Source organism: Podarcis tiliguerta, assembly GCF_965153285.1.
Source record: "Podarcis tiliguerta genome assembly, chromosome: 13".
NCBI classification, from domain to species: Eukaryota; Metazoa; Chordata; class Lepidosauria; order Squamata; family Lacertidae; genus Podarcis; species Podarcis tiliguerta.
The window spans coordinates 33,343,933-33,362,977 of record NC_139546.1 but is presented as its reverse complement, the minus strand read 5'-3'; the positions used below and the strand labels follow the sequence as shown (position 1 = coordinate 33,362,977).

The window sequence follows — 19,045 nt, the reverse complement described above, 5'->3', positions numbered from 1 at the left end:
TACACATTCTATTTTAAATTATATAACAACATTCATATATACCACTCAGTGTAAAGAAAACCTCTAAGCAGCTCACAAAAATATCAAACAGAACATCGTGAAGAACATCATTTTAAAATATGCAAGGGAGACTTTGGAATCACCAGTATAAACTGCAGTGGAACCTTGGTTTTCAAACTTCTCCGTTGACAAACATCGGAACTCGAATGCTGGAAGTAACTGCTTCAGTTTTCGAATACTTTTCGGAAGTCAAATATACTACATGGCTTCCGTTTTGAGTTTCCCTATTTTATTGATGCTTCCGTATTGAGTTTTCGGTTTTTGAATATTTTGGAACTCAAACAGTCTTCCGGAACGGATTGCGTTCGAAAACCGAGGTTCCACTGTAAAAAGAAACGAAACACGCCCAACTTCTACACGCCCGTTTGGGCTGGCTTGCTTAAAAGCAGAATGTTTTGATCTGGAACCCGGGAGTCACAGTTCAACTGAACTTCTGTCCCTCAGGTGCATATTGCTCTCGCATCCTTTCTGGAGAATACAAAGTAAGCAAAGCGGTCCCAAAATGCCCAGCTTCTCCTGTTTGCTGCTCTCCTTGCAGGGTGCATGTAAGTCACGGCCCCTCACCCGGAGGACCCTTGCCAGTTGGGGGGGGGGCTCCTGGGGGCTAGGGCAATGGAGGAGGGGGAGGGAGGGAGGGAGACAACTTATTTATCCTTCAGCAGCAGGGTGGGGAGGGGCGCAAGACTCCCCTCTTGGCCTTACGGTTGAGGTCCAAAGCAGACCGGAGCAATACGTTTGGCACCAGCTTGGCTCAGGAGTTGCCAGAAGGAGGTGTACAAGGCGCCACCCAACTGCCTAAGGGACTCCACTCCAGATTTGTGTAGGGATTGCTCCTTAGCCTTTGCTGAAGAAGTCCCACAAGGGAGTGGAGGTTTAGGGTCAGTTTTTTCCTTCTCCTAGATGGGCTACCTTCCCAGATTGACGAGCCCCATCTGCCCCTCACTTCCCTCTATAGCTGGAACTTGTCTTCACACGCAGGGGAAATCTCTTAGCTCACTGAGGGTTTGAGACCCATCAGCTACCCTCACCTCATTTAGCTGGCCAGTCGAAGCCTTTCCCTGGGTGTGGCCGCTATCGCCTGCTGACAGCTTCTTGGCTCTTTTTATGTGAATTGCCCTGAGACCGCCGGGTATAGGGTGGTATGATGAGGATGAGGATGACGATGATAATAATAGTAGCCACAGGTGAGAGCTGAGTGCAGACTGAGGACCAAAGTTGGACAAGCCACCCCAGAAAGAGCTTGATGTGTCCCACACCAGAGGTACTCCCCCTCCCCTAGTGCCCACAGTGCATGGTTACTTTTTTTGAGAAGTCAAAGGCGCATCCCGCATTCAGATTTAAACTAGTCCTCAAACTTCTCTAACCTGCCTGGTTTTGTTTTGTTTTTTAATCAAAGGTCTTCAGGAATCCCATTTTTGCATAACTACGGTCTGCAGGAATCTTAAAAGTTAAAACTGGCTTATGATGCCTGTGATGGAGGTCCAGTCTAATTACAGTCTAACTGTATCTCTTTTCCTTTTCAGGGGCAGCCGTGATAATCCAAGTCCCTTCATCCCCCGTCCAGGCAGGACCACGCACTAATGCATACCTGCCTTGCTATTACACTTTTGACCCTCCCAGGACCATAAACGCTTCTGCCCTGATTGTGAGATGGTCGCTGAGAGGAAGATCCATTATAAGGTTGCATGGGAGTGTTTTAACCTATAGACCGAGGGGAGCAGTGCTTAATTGGAACACAGTGCGAGAGGGCAATGCCAGCGTCTTCATCACAGATGTAAGAGGCGATGATGTCGGGGTGTATACGTGTTGTGTTAGCCATGCTCCTGACGTTGCTGAAGGGAAGGTGACATTGAAATTAGAAGGTAAGGGATGCAAGGAGGTGGGCGGAAAACCTTTTTTAAAGCACTAAACATATTTCACATGAAAGTCCTTGATGTAAAATACAGTGGTACCTCGGGTTACAGTCGCTTCAGGTTACAGACTCCGCTAAGGCAGAAATAGTATCTCGGGTTAAGAACTTTGCTTCAGGATAAGAACAGAAATTGTGCAGAAGTAGCACGGCGGCAGTGGGAGGCCCCATTAGCTAAAGTGGTGCTTCAGGTTAAGATCAGTTTCAGGTTAAAAATGGACCTCCAGAATGAATTAAGTTCTTAACCAGAGGTACCACTGTACCATTTTAAAGCACATGCTATGAAGCGCTTCATGTTAACTCTGGGCCAAACAAACCTGACAGGGCCCTATTTTAATGATGCTGCTGCTGCTGATAATTTATACCCTACCCCTACCCCAGCCACTCCGGGCGGCTTCCAACATAATAATAATAATAATAATAATAATAATAATAATAATAATGCGATAAAACATCAAACATTAAAAACTTCCCTAAATAGGGCTGCCTTCAGATGTCTTCTAAAAGTCAGATTGTTGTTTATTTATACATTTAGAGCGCACACAACTCGTGTGGCTTCCGGTGAAGAATCCTGGGAACTGCAGCTTGCTGCTCACAGATCTACAGTTCCCAGCACCCTTTAAGCTGTCTAAGGAGATGCTCTCCTAACTCTCCTCTCTCCCTCCAGCTCCCCCACGCCTGACACTCGGCCCCACAGAAGTGCCGCTGGGAAAACCAATCAATTTGACGTGTGCAGCATCCGACTTTTACCCTGGCCGTGTCTCTGTGAAGTGGCTGCGAGGCCGTGAGACTCTGAAAGTTGACTCGCCCCCTGCCAAGCTTGAGGCCAATTACCACTTCTATGCAGAGAGTGTCCTGAACTTCACAGCACAAATCTCCGATGATGGTGTTACCTTCTCGTGCCACATCCAACACCAGGCAGCGAAAGACCCAATCAGTCAAGATATTGAGCTGAAGGTGGTAGGTAAGTGGGAGCCTTTCCTGTGCAACCCTGGAGTCCTGTCCCACCTCCCCCATGCCCATGCTAAGCACAGTTCCCCCTCATAGTGAGACCCAGTTCTGACTCGCACTCTCTTTTTTTTTTAATATAAAATATTTATTAATGGTTTGGAAATTACGGAAAAAAGAAAAAGAGAGAAAGGGAAACAATATAAATTTAACAAAACATACATTACAATTACAATAAAAAGAAAACAAAGAAAAAAAGACCACTACAACAATACAGAAAAAAAAGGAAAAAAGAGAAAAATGAAAAAAACCCAATACATTAAACACACACATCCAATATTCCATATCTTTACCTTTCATTAACTTGGTTCATCGACCTCCTCACGCCTCCCTTTTTTGTATTCTATTTCAATTAACTGTTTCAGCAAATTCTTTCCATCTTACTCAATTTTTGTTCTATAATTAAACTTAACAAGCTAGCCTTAAATTTTTCATTTTATCCCGTTATCAATCCACTTTTTCTTAAATCTTTAGTAAAGGTAAAGGTAAAGGTACCCCTGCCCGTACGGGCCAGTCTTGACAGACTCTAGGGTTGTGCGCCCATCTCACTCAAAGAGGCCGGGGGCCAGCGCTGTCCGAAGACACTTCCGGGTCACGTGGCCAGCGTGACATCGCTGCTCTGGCGAGCCAGAGCCGCACACAGAAACGCCGTTTACCTTCCCGCCAGTAAGCGGTCCCTATTTATCTACTTGCACCCGGGAGTGCTTTCGAACTGCTAGGTTGGCAGGCGCTGGGACCGAACAGCGGGAGCGCACCCCGCCGCGGGGATTCGAACCGCCGACCTTTGGATCGGCAAGCCCTAGGCACTGAGGCTTTAACCCACAGCGCCACCCGCGTCCCTTTAGTACATTTCTACTAAAACCATATGACTTCATTCCAGCATCCTTCTAACATTCATTAATTTTACAATGTTTTTGTAGGTAGGCTTTAAATTTTTTCCAATCTTCTTCCACCGACTCTTCTCCCTGGTCTCGGACTCTGCCAGTCATTTCCGCCAGTTCCATGTAATCCATCAACTTCATCTGCCATTCTTCCCTGGTGGGTAGATCTTGTGTCTTCCAATATTTTGCGATAAGTATTCTTGCTGCTGTTGTGGCATACATAAAGAAAGTTCTGTCCTTCTTTGGCACCAATTGGCCGACCGTGCCCAGGAGAAAGGCCTCTGGTTTCTTCAGGAAGGTATATTTAAATACCTTTTTCATTTCATTATAGATCATCTCCCAGAATGCCTTAATCTTTGGGCACGTCCACCAAAGGTGAAAGAATGTACCTTCAGTTTCCTTACATTTCCAACATTTATTGTCAGGCAGGTGATAATTTTTTGCAAGCTTGACTGGTGTTATGTACCACCTGTAGATCATTTTCATTAAATTCTCCTTTAAGGCATTACATGCCATAAACTTCAAACCTGTGGTCCATAACTGTTCCCAGTCAACCATCATAATATTATGCCCAACATCTTGTGCCCATTTTATCATAGCAGATTTCACCGTTTCATCTTGAGTATTCCATTTCAGCAACAAGTTATACATTCTTGACAAATTCTTAACTTTAGGTTCTAACAACTCTGTTTCTAATTTTGATTTTTCCACCTGGAAGCCTACTTTTTTATCTAAATTATATGCCTCCATTATTTGGTAATAATGGAGCCAATCTCTCACTCTGTTTTTCAATTTTTCAAAACTCTCCCTCTTGCTCCAGAATCTCCCAATACTTCGGCCATTTGGCCTCCATATTGAGTTTTTTCAATTCCTTCGCTTCCATTGGTGACAACCATCTTGGGGTCTTATTTTCTAACAAGTCCTTGTATCTTATCCAAACATTAAACAATGCTTTCCTAATAATGTGATTCTTAAAGGCTCTATGAACTTTAACCTTGTCATACCACAAATATGCATGCCAGCCAAATACATTGTTAAAACCTTCTAGATCCAAAACATCAGTATTTTCAAGAAGCATCCATTCTTTCAGCCAGCAGAATGCGGCTGATTCATAGTAGAGTTTAAGGTCTGGCAGGGCAAATCCACCTCTTTCTTTAGCATCTGTTAATATCTTAAATTTTATTCGAGGCTTCTTGTCCTGCCAGACAAATCTAGAGATATCTCTCTGCCACTTCTTGAAACAATCCATTTTATCCACAATTTGCAATGTTTGAAACAAAAACAGCATCCTTGGCAATACATTCATCTTTATAACAGCAATTCGGCCTAGCAGTGATAGTTTCAAATTTGACCATATTTCTAAATCCTTTTTCACTTCAGACCAACATTTTTCATAGTTATCCTTAAATAGGTTCACATTCTTAGTAGTCAAATTAACCCCCAAATATTTCACTTTTTTAACCAGTGTCAATCCTGTCTCCTTCTGGAACTTATCTCTCTCAATCTCAGTTAAATTCTTCTCTAGAACCTTAGTTTTCATCTTATTCAGCTTAAAACCTGTCACCTGACCAAATTCTTGAATTAGTTCTAATAGTCTTTTAGTACTAGATAGTACTAGATTCTGGCTCCTGTAAAGTCAATACCAAATCATCAGCAAATGCTTTCAATTTGTACTGTTTTGCCCCCACTTGAATACCTTTTACCAATTGATCCCTTCAAATCATATTTAACAAAACCTCCAGGACCGATATAAAAAGCAATGGGGAAATTGGGCAACCTTGTCGAGTTCCTTTCTCAATCTTAAACTCTTCCGTAACTCTTCTGAATAAATTGCACCTATACCATTTCCAAAACCTTGACCAACCCCCATCCCCAATAAATTCTTCTTCATAAAGCTCCAAGAGATGTTGTCAAAGGCTTTCTCGGCGTCCACAAATCAAAACTGCCTTGGTATTGATCTTCACCTGTAATTTTTCTAAAATATTAATTATATTCCTCGTATTATCAGACAAGTGTCTGCCCGGAAGAAAGCCCGCTTGGTCTTTATGAATTTCTTCTGTTAACACCTTTTTCAATCTTTTAGCCAAAATGTCTGCAAAAATTTTATAGTCCACATTAAGCAGTGATTGGATTGGATTGATCTTTATTACGGCCATTGGCCCGTTACACGACAGTTTCCCATACCAACATATTATACTTAAAACTCCAAATTTAAAATCGCCAAAGCTTACAAAAGACAAACAGTAACCAAAGCAAAACAAAAACAAAAACCACCATCATACAAAACAGGAACCACCACCATACATTGCAATAAATTTGTAACCTATACATCACCCTCTACTCATAAATTAATCAGGGGTATCAATGGTGATATCGCCCAAAACATAGATCATGATTTAAAACAATGGTGATATCACCTAAAACATAGGTCATGGTTTAAAGGGGTTGTCCGAATCACACAGGAGACCGTTTCTCTTCTTTAGGGATAGGACGCTGATCAGGAATCTGGCAACCATGAGTGATTTTAGGGGGTCATCATCAATTAGTAGATATCTCAGTTTGGCTTCAATTGTGTCATCGGCAATTCCCTTAAGATATTGAGCAAGAAACTTGCTCCTGGCCGGTAGGTGAAAAGCACAGTCAAAAATTATGTGATGCAACGATTCCGGTGCCCCACTGTTACAATCACATAAGAGCGATATCTGTCCATTGGAGAATCTATTTCTCAGCACGTTCGATGGGAAGGTGTTGAATCTTGCCTTTACAAAGGCATATCTATGAGCTGAGGAAGTTAAGGAATTCAAATAGTTTGGGAGCCTTAAGAGGGGTAATAAACCAAGATTTAGAGGTGAGCAGGTACCATTGCCCAAGATCATTTTCTGCTGCAAGTCCATCTCCTCTAGCTTACAGGTTACTGTTCTTTTAGCTGGGACTATGTCCTGCTCTAATAATTTGGATGGGGAGATTCCCATTGCCGTAATTTTCAGCTGTAAATTTTTTACCCATGGGCTCTGGAAATCATCTCTCCACATACATTGTATCAAGTACAAGTTTGGGAGATTGTGCCATAGAGATAACCAGTGACAGAGTATGTGCTTCCACAGAGCATTTTCCAGGGATACAATATTAAGTTCCATGCGTAACGCTGTATTACTTACACAGTTGGGTAGTTTCAATATCCCTCTTAAGAACTGATTTTGAATGACCTCCAGGTGAGATAGGTTGGCAAGGGTCCCCCAGATTGAGATGGCATAAGCTATTGTCGGGATCACCTTGGCCTTGAAGACTTTCAGCGCCGATGGGATATGAAGGGCCCCATCGGTGAAGAAGAATCGCAAGATCGCCAAGGAGATAGCTTTGGCTCTATTTGTAACATAGGCTACATGGGCCTTCCATCTGAGGTTATGTTGTAACCAAACTCCCAAATATTGGAATCTATAGACTTGTTCGATGACTCTCCCATCAATTCTCCAATTATGGAGTTTCCGGCTCTTTGAGAAAATCAGGATCTTAGATTTTCCATAATTAATTGTAAGGGAGTTTGCGCTACAGTATGATCCAAAAATTTTTAGGGCCCTCCTGAGACCTACTCTAGAAAAAGAAAGAATGACTGCGTCATCCGCATATAGTAACAAGGGGCAGCGATAAAGTGCTAGGCGGGGTGCATGAATCCTTTCTTGGGCCTCTATTAGGGGAGTCCTCATGTCACTTATGAACAAATTGAACAGGAGTGGAGCCAATATACAACCCTGTCGGACACCTCTGTTAATGGGAATTGAATTCGTGAGATCACCCTCCGGGGTGAATCTCACTCTGGCCGCTGAGTTCTCATGGAGTTTGATTATTAGCCAGAGAAGCCTTCTGTCAATGCCCCAGCGGATGAGTTTTTCCCAGAGGATGCTCCTGGGGATACTATCGAATGCTGCCTTTAGGTCAATGAATGCTACACAGAGTTGGCCACCCTTTGGGGTGGAGTATTTCCAGGCAAGATGCTGTAAGGTTAGAATGTGATTAATTGTTGACTGTTTTGGGCGGAATCCAGCTTGTTCGGGCCCAATTAATTTTTTCTCTTCGGCCCATTGGTTAAGTCTGTTCAACAGGAAGCGGGCATACAGTTTCCCCACTATTGAGAGCAGACTGATGTTTCTGTAGTTCCCCGGGTCATCTGGTGAGCCCTTTTTGTGGATTGGAACGATAACAGCGTCCTTCCATACTTCCGGGATCATTCCAGAGTTGTTAACGGCATCGAAGATGGTCGCCAGAACTTTGGCCCACCAGTCCGCGTGGTATTTTATTGCTTCTGCCGGGATCAGGTCTGGCCCAGGCGCTTTCCCTGTTTTGAGTTTAACGATCAGGTCATGGATGTCTTCTGGATCGGTGGGGGGCCAGAGGGGAAGCTGATGTTGAAGTTCATCTCTTGTGTTAGCAATACAGTCAGTTGTGGCAAAGTAATTTTTTAAGTAAGATTCCCAAACCGGGGCAGGAATAATAGTCAAAGGGTATCTTTTAGTTCTTTTATTTACCAGGAGCCAAAATTGTCTGGAGTTCCGTGATGATGAGGCTTCTATGATTGCTCGCCATTGATTCACTTGCCATTCCTGTCTGGCTCCCTTTTGAATTTGCTTGTAGGCCGATTTTGCTTGGAAATATTCTTTTGGCAAGACCGTTGCCCCGGAGGCTTTATACTCTTTGTAGATGTTACCGAGAAGTTGTCTAGCCTGTTTACAAGCACTATTGAACCACAATGCACCTATCTTCCTTTGTGTTTGATTTATTTTATGCGTCGGGACAGAGAAAAAAGACGTTAGATCTTCCGACAGATTCGAGAATAGTCTTAAAGTTTGGTCATAATCATAATAATCCTCGGTTAAGCCTGAATATGCTTGTTTTAGTCCTTGTTGGAAATATGCTGAGTATTTTTGGGCCTGTAATTCGGACCACTTTACACTTTTGATTTGCAATACTGAGTTCATAATCAGATGTGTTGGGTGTCTGTTTCCATCTGGGGTCCAGTCTATAGTCATTGTGGCGACCAACGGTAGGTGGTCGCTCAGATGAATATTTTCAACTTTGAAATGGGAAACTCTGGGGAATATGTCATGAGATACTAATATATAATCCAGGACACTGTTTGCAGAGGAGCTTATGTGTGTAAACTCGCCCGGTACGTCAGGCAGGCAGTTCCCATTTAGAATCACTAAGTTTAGACGTAGTACCAATTGGTAAAGAAGGGTTCCCGCTTCATTTACCCTTTTGTCTTTGGAAAGTCTTTGATTATGGAGGGAGAGGTCATTAATGAATTCTGGGGTTATCCACCATTTGGCTTTGATTAAAGACTCCCAGTTTGTTGCAATGCGAGCGTTGAAGTCCCCTGCTATAACATTGGGTATATTGGGGTATTTGGAGTGGCAAAAAGTGAGATGTTCCTCCAAGGTTCCCCATTTATTGTGTAAGTCTGCAATATTGCCTCCAGGAGGAAGATAAACATTTGTTATAACAAGTTCAAAGTTTTCCCCCGTAATCAGGGCTGTAATTGCAAAGGTGGAAGCATTTACAAGCGTGAGTTTTGCCTGTATTTTCAAGGAAATTGCTATAACTAATCCTCCTCTGGGCCGGCCTCCTTTAGTAGACGGACATGCCGGTAATGATGTAACATCAAAACCATTAATATCTACTCTCCCCTCTTCCCATGTTTCCTGCAAGAGAATTACTTGGTGTGAGTTTATTAGTTTTACAATGTCCGGGTCAGATTTTTTCCCCTTCCAACCTGCTATATTCCAGCTTAAAAGGGAGAACGGGGGAGGATTTGACTGAGGTTTGGGTAGTCACAATAGGGAAGGGGGGAACGCTGGCCTTGGTGGGTTGTCAGATTTAAAGAAGTCAGTAATTTTCCTTTGACTAATAGTAGATGACTTCTCTCCTTTTGGCGCAGATGTACCTCTTGAGCTATTTGTAATTATGCTCTGCTCAGCCGGTCCTATAGGGGTAGTGTCCTGATTTGGTCTAGTCTCCTCTCTGAAATCCCTTGTTTTATCAGAGAGCTTATCACCTAGGGGAGCAGAGATTAAGTCGGTACAAGTTTTAACTATTCTTAGATTTCCCTTCCGTGGGTATGTCATCTTATTTATATGGCCCAAGGGGTCTTCTGTCCAGTCCATATCGATAGCGGTTTGAGCTTCTAAATCGTCAACTAGAGATTCTCCGCCCGATAATGATGACTCCAGGTCAGGCATTGAGGAGTGTGTCGAAATTTTGTTTACATTTTGCTGTTCTTTAGTAGGTGTGACCATTCCGGCTGGTGCCGGAAGAGCTGGTTCCAGATTGACTAATAGGGGTGGCGAGACGATTGTCTGTATCGTTGCCTTGGATTTTATGGGCCTATTTTGGGGCTGTGGGCTAAATTTGAGAAGGTCCACTGAGCCTCCAATGGCACTGTTGGTTTGAATTTCTTTGTTTCCTATTTTGCTTTTGGCCTGAGACATCTTCTCTCTTAGTTTATCTAATTTATTTATTATTTTTTCTTTTTCTTGTGACTGTAGTTCGTCAAATGAATTCATAAGGGCGCTTTCATCATTAGATATTCTGGAATCGCCCAAGTTCGTTCCTGGATGTGGACTGCAGGCAATCTCCTCCGTTCTCTGTGGGGAAAGCAACATCTCTTTGTCTGGCGATTTTGTAGAGCTTGTTCCTGGATCTAATGTCTCTCTCTCTTTTTCCACAAGTAGTGGTTTTACTATGCTGTCCGCAAAAACCCTTGTGGGTATGATTTTTGTTTTTATGAATTTCCATTTTTGTCTTATTATTAATAAGGGTAGTCTCAGCGAACGGAAGGCTAAAATAACTTTGTAAGGGCCATTTGATTGAGTTAGCGGGAGTAAGGCATGAAGATCAATATGAACTATGCTTATTCTCAAGATTTTACTTAGGGCAATTTTAGCTCCTTCCAAGCTTGACCAGTCCCAAATCTCAGACCTTATCGTTAGGCACACCTTCTTAGGTTGCAATGTTAGATTTTGCTTACACATGAGATCGTTTAGTTTGTATTTTCTCATCCCCTTTGCCCCAGAGTTTGATGGGGCTATCACTGGAGGTCCCCTCTGATAATTATTTTTGAGGGCAATTTTGGCGTCCATATCCATCACTTTTTCCGTTAGCTTGGAAATTGAGCACGTCAGAAAGTCTATCTTTTTAAATATGCAGTCCAGTGTCCTAATGACTAGTTGTAAATGGGAGGACTCATTTCCCAGCTGGTTCTCCTTATCCTGGATCTTTTCCCCATCCACATCGGGCCCACCCTTGTTGGGAGTGCTCGTTAAGTTACAATTGTGTAAGGTGGTATTTTGGGACTTGGGAATGTTATTAGCTACATCCAAGTCACTTAGTGGGAGAAATCTATTGTATGTGGTAACTGCTGCTTGAAAATTTGGCTGATCTCTTCTTCCTTTAGCTTGTAGCTTGGGGCTAGGGAGAAGCAGTAATTCCTCTGCTTCTCTGAGGCGTTTCCTCTTGCCCATAGCCACAGTAGATATGAGCTAAGTAATGTGAGTAATACAGGAAAGAAGAAGGGGACTTCCTACCACAGTCAATGATTTAGCTGTACAGCTGAGTATTTAACTACAGGGATTTCTCCGCAGTTCGTTGAAGAGTGCTTTGTGAATTTCCAGGCTTTGTTTTGTTTAATTTAAACTTCCGTCTCCTCTCTCTTCACCCCTCTCTGCCAAAAAGACTTCTTCACCTCTCAGAGTGTAATTCCAGCAACCCGAAGCCTCCCAGCCTCACAGCTTTCCACTCTCGCTGTTAGGATGACGAAGTGCAGCTGGAGAAGACGTCTCAAGAGGGAGGCTGGGTCCTCAAGCCCGTCGGGTTCAACTGCCCGCCCAGGCCTATGATCTCCTCTGATCCTCCCCTGACCTGGCTCCAAAACTTCGGCTTGGCTCTTTCCCTTCCCCGAGTATTAAAACTCCGCTCAGGCCCTGTCTCCAGGCTACAGCTACCGCAGAGGTGATCCAGTGCCCAGGAGTAATTTTAACCAACGCTTGCCTTCTAGTCTTCCTGCTCCGGCGGTCAAGATTGATGGCGTCGTTTATTATTCCTTATCTGCGAAGCGCTGACTCATCTGGCCGGTGGGGGAATTCAATGGGTGGGTTGCAGAATATCCACATAGGACTGGAAGAGACTCCTGCCCGCTTCTCTCGGCGGCCTCCACTCAACCCCCGTCCGTTCCTATGACCACCACATCAAACTCCGAGGGCAGGTTATCCGCCATCTTGGGAGGTAACCCATTAAGCAGTGATATGGGGCGGTAGTTCTTAAGCTGTGTCTCTGTTTTCGGTATAAGTGTAATATAAGCTTCCTTCCACGACTCTGGTGCCCTTCTCCCTTCTAATATTTCATTACAGACTTCCTTTAAAGGTTGTATTAACCATTCTTTCAAAGATCTATAATATCTTGAAGTCAATCCATCCGGACCTGGTGATATGCCTAATTGCATATTCTGAATGGCCCCTTCTACTTCCTGTTCCGTTATTTTATAATTCAGCATTAATTTATTTTATTGAGAAATTTTTTGTAGTCCATTCGTTTTCAGAAATTTGTCAATGTCCATTTCTTTCTGCTTCTCCTGTGTATATAATTGGTTAAAGTACCTCTGGAAACACTTTCTAATTTCCACTGGGTTTTGTATAGACTTTCCTTCCACTTCCAAGTTCGTAATGGTATTAAGTTTTTGTCTTTTTTTAATTTGACAGGCCAACGGTTTCCCGCATTTATTTGCCGATTCAAATGTCTTTTGTCTCATCTGTTTGATCTTCCATTCTATTTCCTGATTCATCATTTTCATATATTGTACTTGATATAACTTTATCTCTTTCAAAATCTCCTGGGACTTTGGTTTCGCCTTCAATTGCGTCTCTCCTTCCCTTATTTTTTCCAAAATTTTGTCTTTTTCCTCATTTTGCATTCCCTTCTTAATTGCATTCTGTAGTATCACGAAACCTCTCATAACAGCTTTACTTGCATCCCAGATTACTCTTTTTTCCACAGTGGTATTCAAATTTATCTCAAAATAGTCTCTCAAAGTTTTTTGGGCCTTCCTGACTCACACTCTCTAGCCTGTTCTGCCTCTGTGTATTTTTCTCCTCAAAACTCTATAGCTTTTTGCTCAAACCAGGTTGTGTCTCCTCCATGATATAGAAACAGTCAAGAATTTCTTTGCTGAAGTGGAACACGCCCCACCCAGTCGAGTTTGCTTCCACACTAGTGCCCTTCAGCATTGCCAAAGCACATCTAGGCCATACATGTAAAGCACATTTAACATCGACACTTGGCCCCACAAAGGTGCAGCTGGCCAAACCAAGCACCATGATAAAAATAGACTTGAAATTGCATAGTTTTGCCTTGGCAACATGTTTTTCCCCAGCAACAGGTTAGCTTAGCAGCAGACTTCTTTAATAGACAGGCTATGAATGAGAGCAGGCTGGCTGTCGCTCTGCCCAGATGGCTGAGGAGCACAGAGAAGGAATGATTCACTGTACTTAGTTTTACTTTATTTCCCTCAGGGCAGCAGTTGTATAAGTTGCCATGCTAATTCTTCAATAAATACTTTAAGCAGAACTGGAATGGGGGAGGTGTTTATTCCCACATGGGAATTCACCAACAGATGAGCTGAACTGAGAAAGAAGATTCAGGAAGAATTTCTGGGCGACTCCGCTGAATGAAAACAGAACCCCAAACGACTGGCATAGTGAACTAATCTGCCATACATTTAAAGCACATTTAACAGATATTGTTTCCTCTGAAGAATCCTGGGAACTGTAGCTTGCTGCTCACAGAGCTACAGTTCCCAGCACCCTTTAACAAAGCACAGTTAAGCTGCCAATGGAAATGCTCTCCTAACTCTCCTCTCTGCCTCCAGCTCTCCCACGCCTAACACTCGGCCATACAGACGTAGAGCTGGGCGAACCAAGCAACTTCTTGTGCGCGGCATCTGACTTTTACCCTGGCAATGTCTCTGTAAAGTGGCTGCGAGGCAGTGAGACTCTGAAAGTTGACTCGCCCCCTGTCCAGGAAGGGCCCGATGGTCTCTTCTATGCAGAGAGTGTCCTGGAGTTCACACCACAAATCTCTGACGCTGGCGTTACCTTCTCATGCCACATCCATCACCAAGCGGGAAAAGATCCAATCAGTCAAGATTTTGAGCTGAAGGTGGTAGGTAAGTGGGAGCCTTTCCTCTGCAACCTTGAGTCCTGAAATGCCCATGCTAAGCACAGTTCCTCCTCTTAGTGAGACCCAGTTCTGACTCGCACTCTCTACCCTGTTCTGCCTCTGCTTATTTTCCTCCTCAAAACTCTGTATCCGTTTGCTCACGATTGCTAAGGCACCGCCTTCTTGCAAATCAGCTGGAAGTCACATTAAAATGGTGGTTTCACACGCAAAAAAGGCTTTATGTTCCCCATGTTCGGAGATGGGAAGCCTGTGACCTTCCAGATGTGGATGGGCTCCAGCTCCCGTCAGACCTAGCCAGGAAAGCCAATGGTCAGAATGATGGGAGTTGTAGTCAAAGGACATTGGAGAGCCACACTTTCCCCGTCCTTGCCTCACAGGACCTGTGGTGAGGTCTGTCTGGTGCCTCCATTGACCTCTTCCCCCCCCAGGCTGTGATGGACTAGAATGGCATTTTTCACACACCTGCCCTTTAAAGGGAACATAGGTCTGACTAAAATATGCAATTAAAGGGCTGCATGTCAGTAATCATAAAAAAGCACAAAAGATGAGAGGATGGAAATTCCAGACTAAGCACTTGGCATGGAAGCAACACAGCATTCTGCCTCCAAAGACCACCAGTCGGAAGCCTCTAGTGGTCACAAAGGGGCACAATAAATTCCTTCTTTGCTCTAAACTAAGACTTTGTCAAGAATGTATAACTTGCTGTTGAAATGGAATACACAGGATGAGGAAGTGAAATCAGTAATGATTAAGTGGACACAAGATGTTGGTCATAATATAATGCTAGCTGACTGGGAACAGTTATGGACCACTGGTGTGAAATTTACGGCATGTAATGCCATAAGAGAGAATATTATGAAAATGATATACAGATGGTACATGACACCAGTCAAGCTGGCAAAGATCTATCATTTGCCCGATAACAAATGCTGGAAATGTAAAGAAGCTGAAGGTACATTCTTTCACCTTTGGTGGACGTGCCCAAGGATTAAGACCTTCTGGGAGATGATCTATAATGAACTGAAAAAAGTTTAAATACACCTTCCCGAAGAAACCAGAGGCCTTTCTCCTGGGCATGGTCAGTCAACAGGTGCATAAGAAGGATAGGACGTTTTTTATGTATGCTACAACGCTGGAAGAATGGCAGATGAAAGTTATCAACTATATGGAATTGGCAGAAATGACTGGCAGAATCAGAGACCAGGGAGAAGAGACGGTGAAAGAAGATTGGGGGAAGTTTAAAGATTATTTACAGAAACACTATAAGATAATGAATGTTTGTTGACACCAGATTGAATGTAAAAGGTTATTAGTAAAAAAGTGTAAAGATTAAAAAGATCTAATATTTTAAGATATAAGGAAATGTAATTACATTAAGATATCAAGATTATGATAAAATCAAAGTATGACAGAGGGAAGGAATTTGCTGACAGAATATATGATCTGGAATACAGAGAAGGGAGGTCTGGGGAGGTCGGAGAAACAAGTTAATGTAAAGAATACAAGGAGATAAAAATTGTTTATATTCTTTTTATTTTTATTTTTTACATTTTTTGCTGTTTTGTGTTTGTATGTTGTTGTATTTTCTCATTCTTTGTTGTGTTGTGTTCTATTCTTTCTCGCTTTATGCTTATTGTAAAACCCAATAAAATATTATTTTTATATATATATATATATATATATATATATACACATATATATATATATATATAAAAATTCCTTCTTTGCCCTATTCTTCTCTTGAGGTCAAGCCACATGTCAAGCCATTATTGGATATCTTGGTGCCTGTTTCCCTTAAGTCAAAACTGCTGTGGAGTGCAACTCTTAATTCGACTGCGGGGAAATGATGGCACTGGAGGGGAGAATTAACCTTTTCCCCCGAGTGCCTTCTTAAGGCAAACTGTAGCTCTGCAATAGTGACTTTTGTTGGTCTCAGGATATAGTTGGACTCGGACCCTTTGTCCATCTAGCGCAGTATTGTCCTGGCAGCAGCTGTATGCAAGGTAGATGCTCTGGTGCTGAGCTGCTCTTGTGCAATGCATTCACACAACTGTGGCCTTTAGAGACTGTTAGGTGGGTTGCCTTTATAATCAGCAATGTCTCCCTCTAGTGGCCTTCACCAGACTTGCAGGACCTCAACATCTCTTTCTTCTCCTTGCAGCTCGCCCAGAACTTCATATGCTCACCAGGCCATCAGGGAAGAGGTTCTTGGTAGCGGAGTGCCTAGCGTGTGGGTTTTACCCACAAAAGGTTACAGTGCAGTGGCTGCAAAATGGGGAGCCGATACAAGGGAGAATATACGAGTCGGAACTTGTACAGAATCCTAATGGGACGTTCTCAACCGGAAGCGCCTTCTTCCCAAATCAGAGCCATTTTGCAGCCAATTTTACCTGCCAGGTACAACATGAAGCACTGGAGGCCCCACTGGAGGAGACGATCCCCTGGGAGCCACAAGGTGAGGGTGATAGAATTACCCACCCCTCATCCCCAGAATGGAGTACCAAATCACACTGGCCAAAACTTAAACCTGCATCTCCAACTGACTCTCCTCCAGCTCTAGGATACTTTGGATCACCAATGACTTGGCTACTAGGATCTGCGGGACATGTTGCGGGACTTGGCATGGGAGTTGGAGCGACGTTGATGTACCAAAGACGCAGAGGTGAGTTGGGGCTGCTGGGAGTGGTGGCAGAAAGGACAGCAGAGTCCGTGGGGAGGCAAGGCTGCAGTGCTGGGGCACAGGACTGCAGATTGCAGTATGGAGACACCTGATTATTGCGCGCTCTCTCTCTCTCTCTCTCTCCCCCCCCCCTCTCTCTCTTATCAGCCCTGTAAGCTCAAGCTGCGCTGAATGACGAAACCCTCCCAAAGAAGATGTTGAAAGTCAGGAGGGAAAAGCCAGATGAAGTCTTTGGTATCTAACAGTCCACGGAATGACACAGGGTTGTTCCAGGCAATGCAATATTGTTCCATTTCATTCTGTATTTCCTAGAAAATCTATTTCAAGTATGATAATTGCAGGAGGCTTTATTTTAAAGTCAAGGCGATTTAAATCATTTAAAATCAACCTTCCATTCTGAAATTATATACATATAGTAGAGCTCGGCACTCTTTGGGAATTCAAAGAAACCAAGGAATATTGAGGTTTTTAAAATGGATATTATAATTTGTTAGTTTCAGGGCTGTGCCTCTGCCAACTCAGGCCCCAAACGAGCCCAAGGAACACCTGATCCAGCCTGATCTTCATACTGATGACCAGTTGTGTTGTGACGTACAAAAGAGTGCCTAGCTTGAGGGTTCGTTTAATGTTTAATTAAGGTTAATAAACCCTTCATGTCAGGAGGGAGATTGGGGAACAAGAAGTAGCATCTCCTTGCCTCCCCGCTCTGACTGCAGCATCGAGAGCAAGAGGGTTCAATCCTGCCTGGTGCTGTTTTACCAACACATCCCCCAGTCTGCCTCTCCTCTTTCCCCGTCATTTCCCTCCCCGTTCCAGTTTGTGTATAATACGATTTCTTTTCTCCTTTAGTTTTTCACCTTATACACTGCATTATCTGTATGGCTATACTTAAGCTTGACGTCTACCAAGTTATGTTTCTTGTTTTTTGTGTTCTGAATTCTGTATGGAAAAACAGATTTCAATAAAGTGTTTATTTAAAAAAAAATCCCAAATCTGTAGTAATTCAAATGTAGGAGAAAATAATTGACAGCACCAGTGCCTGACTTGGGCAAAAGATTCCTGCAAACAGGAGGTTGTACTAGACGGCCCTCGGGGTCCTTTCCAACTCGTCAGTTCCACAATTGTATGAAATCATCTGTCCTTGAAAGAGCATTAAATTATGCCCAGGGGTTCAGTGCTGCTTTGGGGAACAGCGCACTGTCCCAATGCCCACATGCACCACAATTTGTGGGTGAACAAGCCACTCAATTGAGTGGGTTGCCCACTCAATTTTTGAGAACAAGCCACTCAATTGGCCATCTAAAAACTAAGTCTGTTCCTCCCTCGGCAACCATTTTTAAGAAGCAGGTGTATACCCATTCTGTTTTAAATTATTTAACAACATTCATATATACCACTTGGTTTTAAGAAAACCTCTAAGCAGCTCACAAAATAGTGAATGGAACACAGGCATCATTGTTAAAAAGTTACGCAAAAGAAGACTTTGAAATCTCCAGTATTAAATAAAAAGAAACGAAATGCGCGCAATTTCTACACGCCTGGTTGGGCTTGCTGCCATAAAAGCAGAAATGTTTTGCTCTGGTGCCAGGAAGCCGCAGCTCAACTGAAATTTTATCTCTCAGCACATTGCACTCACATCCTTTCTGCAGAAGCGAAAGTAAGGAAAGCGGCTCCAAAATGTCCACCTTCTCGTGTTTGCTGCTCTTCTTGCAGGGTGCATGTAAGTCCCATCCCCTCGCCCGGAGGACCCTTGCCAGTTTGGGGGGGGGGCTCCTGGGGGCGAGGGCGATTGGGGAGGAAGGAGGGAGGGAGAGGCGGCTTCGCAAAGACCAGCAGGAGCCGGGAACGGGCGGCCGAGTCCTAGAAGGACCAGGAGAAGTTTCCTGTCTGAAACCCTGGAGAACCTCTGCCAGTCAGTGTAGACAGTACTGGCCTAGGTGGACTGATGGTCTGATTCAGCATAAGGCACTTCCTGTGTTCCTAAGAAACTTCTTTTTCCTTCAACGGCAGGGTGGGGAGGGGCGCAAGACTCCCCTCTTGGCCTTACTGTTGAGGTCCAAAGCAGACCAGAAAAATACGTTTGGTACCAGTTTGGCTCAGGAGTTGCCAGAATGAGGCGTACAAGGCGCCACCCAACTGCCTAAGGGACTCCAGATTTGTGTAGGGTTTACTCCTTAGCCTCTGCTGAAGATGTCCCACAAGGGAGTTTTTTCCTTCTCCTAGATGGGCCACCTTCCCATATTGACAAGCCCCATCTGCCCCTCACTTCCCTCTATAGCTGGA

General features: G+C 43.6%; 1 gene segment (V, D, J or C); it reads left to right on the top strand.

The window, feature by feature from the left end:
* The first annotated feature begins 233 nt into the window (after window positions 1-233).
* Window positions 234-17,680, top strand: LOC310663520 (Ig gamma-2C chain C region-like). The segment is given in 7 exons: window positions 234-605; window positions 1,584-1,922; window positions 2,637-2,933; window positions 13,772-14,068; window positions 16,244-16,537; window positions 16,637-16,744; window positions 16,910-17,680.
* The last annotated feature ends 1,365 nt before the right edge of the window (window positions 17,681-19,045 follow it).